The following is a 6,000-nucleotide window of genomic DNA, read 5'->3' as shown; positions in this document are numbered from 1 at the left end:
TTAGTCTACAAGCAAGTCATGAATGGGATAGGGTTTAAATAGTCTCTGAGAAGGTGGGGAGCCTATAATGCACCTCCAAACCTGTTTGCTTAGCTATACCAAGCCCTTCGAAGATTTTTATTTCCTCATTATGCAGACAGCTCCAGGGGAAAGGGGCCCAGGAGAGAGGACAAGGCAAGAACACCATTGGCCGTGGCTTGGGCTGAGGAGAACAGCTACACCTTAGCTCCAGGGACAGCCTCCCTTAAAGAAATTCAGCGGCTCTGGCCCTTTTGTGCAGGCAGCTTCAGAGATAGATACCTTGGAAATAAGCTCCCCAGAAGCAGGATAGAAAAGGTACAGTGAGATGCATCATGCTTAAGATTCAATTGCAACCATGCCAGGGATGCTCTCTAATGTAATCAAGGGAAGGTTGAATGAAACAAAGTGATCGATCATCCATAACTTCAAACCTATTTGTGTTTTGACATCAATTCTGTTAACCTTATTATGTCCTCATTTCTTAGAATCTTTGATACACAAATAAAATTTTCTTTGACTCTAAAAATAAAAGAAAAGGTACAGTGAGGAAGTAATAGCAATTGCCAAAGACATGCACCTGTTGCTCAGTAGGAGATCATAGCTGTATAACTTACAGTTGTCACTCAAGCTTTTGATTATTCCCAAGGCCAAATAAAGCAAGGAAAACATGGATTCTCAAATATCCTAAGGGCTACATCAGAGAATCATAAAAAAATTACTATTAATAATAGTTGATCTTTATTGAGGTCTTACTCTGTGCTTGGCTTGTGTTTTATGATTATTTGTCATTTGTTCTGCAACAGCAACCAACAAAGTAGGTGATACAATCGATCATATTTTCAAGTTTAGAAAATTCAGGCTCAGAGAGATTAAGCAATTTACCTGAGGACACACAGTAAGTGGAAGATCCAGAATCTAAACTCGGGTTTTGTTTCAGTTACTATTGCTCCATATTAAACTACCCCAAACCTTAGTGGTTTAAGAGAGTGGCGATCGTTTCAGTATCTCTCATGATTTTTTTGTGAAGGGCTTGATTGCGTTGTTCCGGCTAGGGATATTTTATGCAATGCAGCTAGATGGTTCTGAGCTGGAAGAGCGAGGACAGAGGGATCAAACAGTTGGGGTCTGTGTATACATATACATATATATACACACATATATGTACATATATTTATTTTCATATATATATTCCCATATATGTATGGGAAATATGTCATATATGTATATATATGAGATATCATGCAGCAGCTCCAATTCTACAACATTCTGTTGGTTGTAAATAAATCCCAAACCTGCTCAGATTCAAGGGGAGGATAATTAGACTCTAACTCTTTTTTTTTTTAATTGCATTTTAGGTTTTGGGGTACATGTGAAAAACATGCAAGGTTGTTGCATAGGTGCATACGTGGCAGTGTGATTTGCTGCCTTCCTCCCCTTCACCTATATCTGGCATTTCTCCCCATGCTATCCCTCCCTGACTCCCCACCCCCCCGCTGTCCCCCCACTCCCCCCCAACAGACCCCAGTGTGTAGTGCTCCCCTCCCTGTGTCCATGTGTTCCCATTGTTCAACACCCACCTATGAGTGAGAACATGCGATGTTTGATTTTGTGTTTTTGTGTCAGTTTGCTGAGAATGATGGTTTCCAGGTTCATCCATGTCCCTACAAAGGATGTGAACTCATCATTTTTGATGGCTGCATAATATTCCATGGTGTATATGTGCCACATTTTTCCTGTCCAGTCTATCATCAATGGGCATTTGGGTTGGTTCCAGGTCTTTGTTATTGTAAACTGTGCTGCAATGAACATTCGTGTGCATGTGTCCTTATAGTAGAATGATTTATAATCCTTTGGATATATGCCCAGTAATGGGATTACTGGGTCAAATGGAATTTCTATTTCTAGGTCCTTGAGGAATCGCCACACTGTCTTTCACAATGGTTGAACTAATTTACACTCCCACCAACAGTGTAAAAGTGTTCCTATTTCTCCACATCCTCTCCAGCATCTGTTTTCTCCAGATTTTTTAATGATCGCCATTCTAACTGGCGTGAGATGGTATCTCAATGTAGTTTTGATTTGCATTTCTCTAATGACCAGTGATGATGAGCATTTTTTCATATGCTTGTTGGCCTCATGTATATCTCTTAAGGGCAAGAGGCAGAGTTCTAGAAAACCATGTAGGAAGGGAACTTCTGTTGTGAATATCTTTGAAAAATAAATCTACTACAGATCTTTTGAGTCCAAAGCCTAGGTACATAACCACCAGGCTATATCATTTCCCTGAAGGGGCATCAGGAGCCACACACTGATTTTTCTAGCATTGATGTGTCATAGTGTTTTTTAATGAAGTTAAAATCATTGGTTAACTTTATAACCAAAAGTTGTTCTTTCTTGGTCCTTTAAAATATTTTATGTAATCATTTGGTGTAAGCATCTTTGTTTAGACATAAGTCATCTAAAACCCAGCAAGTTTGAAAGATTCATCCAAGATCACACAAGAAGTCAATAAATATAATGATGTGGAAACACCAGAGTTCTTCTTTCTTTTTTGCTCTTGTTGCCCAGGCTGGAGTGCAATGGCACAATCTTGGCTCATTGCAACCTCCGCCTATGAGTTCAAGCGATTCTCCTGCCTCAGCCACCCCAGTAGCTAGGATTACAGGCGCCCACCACCACACTAAGCTAATTTTTGTATTTTTAATAGAGTTGGGGTTTCACCATATTGGCCAGGCTGGTCTCGAACTCCTGACCTCAGATGATCTGCCTGCCTTGGACTTCCAATGTGTTGGGATTACAGGTAAGAGCCACTGCGCCCGACCCAGTGTTCTTATTTCTTTACACTCGGTAGACAGAGACCAGATTGTGTACTCACTTGAATCCCACATCAATAAATTTTAATGTTATTTGAAAGCTGTAGATAACATTTGACATTTTTAATTATGGAAATGAATATATTTAATTCGCACATGCTAACTGGCAGGTTAAAACCCATGGAAAGATTCTGTGCAGATTCTAGTGAACTATGGTTGGCAGTTTACCATTCAAACACTAGATAGCAGACTCAGTTGTAGGAGGGAGAGGAGGATGTGGTAGGTATATGGCATTTAATTTATAAATCTTATCTCAGATCCTCCTGGTAAAATATTTTATGGGCTACTTCACTTAGCCATTATGCATATCTATTATGACATATTTCTACTCACTGAATTTTCTTTCAGTATTAATTTAAGAGCTCCACTTTTCCCCTTTATGTATTCATCGTCTAGCAAATCTATAAAAGGAGTATACATCACAGAGTAGGAAATTTGGCTGCCTCATTCATGGCAGCATCTAGAACAGTATCTGGCCTACAGTAGGGACTCAAAGATATTTGAAATTTTATTTGCTTTATTTTTTTCATGTTCTGAGCACTTCATTTTTAAAAACCTATTTTAATTTGAAGAATTTTTGTTGTGTAGAAAAGCAAACATAGTAAGAAGTGTGGCCTTATATCTTTCAGTTTATTTCCCAAAACATTAACATCTTACATAACCATAGTACAAATATCTAGAGTAAAAAATATTGGTACAATTATATTAACTTAACTAAACATCTTATTTGAGTTTTACCCATTTGCACCCCCACATCCCCCAACTAATGCCCCCTTTCTGTTTCTGGAATCCTACCCAGGATTTCACGTTACATTTAGTTACTATTTCTTCTAAGTCTCCTCCATTTTCTAACAGTTCCTTTGTCTTTGTGTTTTGTCATCTTGACAGGTCTGAAGAGTACTGCTCAGGCACTTTATAGATTGTCCATTAATACTGACTTATCCAATTATAAATGAGGTGTGCATTTTAGGCAAAAACTCAGAGACATGCTATTGTGTCCTCAGTTGACTGCATCAAGGTATTTACAAAGTTGGTGTGTCTCATTGTGGGTGATGTTTACCTCGCTCACTTGGTTAGTCTGATGATTGCTGGTTTCTCCACTGCCAAGTTACTTTCCCCCTACTTTGTAGTTAATCCGTACCTTTGAGGAGATTCTCTGAGACAACGCCAGTTCTGCTTCTTGTCAAACTCTTGTCCTCAAACTTCAGGATCTATTTTTGCTCTATAATTATGCTGTGTTATCCATTTGGCCAAATTCCTATTTGGCTGGCTTCATTTTTCATTCTAAGATGACCAAGAATGTACACCTACTATCTGTTGACAAGTTTTAGATACACCATTTTTACTGATGGCTAATTATTTTCCCAGAGCAAAACTTTCTGCACCTCGGTTTTAATACTTCTAAAGTGAGAAGCTATGCTCTGAAAATACTGGGACCAACAATAATTAATGGAATAGGTCTACCCTCTTAATTTCATTGAAAATATAAAGAGGCCTACTACAAAAATTTACACAGTGGTATAAATGTGTAAAAATACAGAAAACCACAAAGAAATTATTCTTCCCTCAACTCTAAACTTTGTTAAAATTATGCATATATTCTTCCAGGATTTTCCTATGTGTATATTCACATATATCTAAATTTGTATTTTAAGAAGGGTCATATTACATATACCATGTTTAGCTTCTTTTTGTATTTGACATATTCTAAGCATATTTCTCTTGATAAGCATTCTCTATAAAATAATTATTAAGTGCTGGATTATATTCATTTACAGGATGTAGCAGGATTTATATAAATAATTCCTTATTAGTGTATATTTATTATTTGTTTAATTTTTAAAATTGAAACGCAGGAGATAATATTTGCAAATAATATTTGAGGGTTACTTACTTCCTTGATTCTTTATGTCCAGCTTCTAGGCTTTCAATGTACACTGTCTTCATGAAGAAAGCATCTGGAACAAAGACACTACTGAGGTTTCTCAGTCAATTTTCTAGACTCACAGTCAAGTCAATAGTCTTGAAAGTCTTGACAAAGGTCTGATATCCAGAATCTACAAGGAACTTAAACAATTTTACAAGAAAAACACAAACAACCTAATCAGAAAGTGGGCAAAGGATATGAACAGACACTTCTCTAAAGAAGACATTTTTATATGCAGCCAACAAACATATGAAAAAAAGGTCATCATCACTGGTCATTAGAGAGACGCAAATCAAAACCACATTGAGATGCCATCTCATGCCAGTTAGAATGGTGATCACTAAAAAGTCAGAAAACAACAGATGCTGGAGAGGATGTGGAGAAATAGGAATGCTTTTCCACTGTTGGTGGGAGTATAAATTAGTTCAACCATTGTGGAAGACAGTGTGGTGATTCATCAAGGATCTAGAACCAGAAATACCATTTGACTCAGCAATCCCATTACTGGGTATATATCCAAAGGATTATAAATCATAACACTATAAAGACTCATGCATACATATATTTATTGCAGCATTATTTACAATAGCAAAGACTTGAAACCAACCCAAATGCCCATCAAGGATGACTGGATAAAGAAAATGTGGCACATATACACCATGGAATATCATGCAGCCAGAAAAAAAAGAAAACGTTCCTGTCCTTTGCAGAAACATGGATGAAGCTGGAAACCATCATTCTCAGCAAAGTAACAAAGGAACAGAAAATCAAACACTGTATGTTCTCACTGATTAGTGGGAATTGAACAATGAGAACACATGGACACAGGGAGGGGAGCATCACACACTGGGGCCTGTTGGGGGTGGGAGGCAAGTGGAGGGATAACACTAGGAGAAATACCTAATGCATGTGGGACTTAAAACCTAGATGACGGGTTGATGGGTGCAGCAAACCACCATGGCACATGTATACCTATGTAACAAAACTGCACATTCTGTACATGTATCCCAGAACTTATAATTTTTTTTAAAAAAGTCAAGTGTTTGCTTCTGCATGCTGAATTTTAAAGGGACTAGGTTCTTCCCATTTCTGAAATTTGACCCTTAGGGTGAAAACCATGAAAGAAGCAGAATATGCAGCAAATTTGGTATATATTTCAGTTGAAAACTGAAGCAGCTG

The sequence above is a fragment of the Aotus nancymaae genome, unplaced genomic scaffold, assembly GCF_030222135.1.
Source record: "Aotus nancymaae isolate 86718 unplaced genomic scaffold, 86718_ANA_hifiasm-v0.15.2.pri h1tg000020l, whole genome shotgun sequence".
NCBI lineage: Eukaryota > Metazoa > Chordata > Mammalia > Primates > Aotidae > Aotus > Aotus nancymaae.
The sequence above is the reverse complement of the archived record's forward strand: the minus strand, read 5'-3'. Positions refer to the sequence as shown.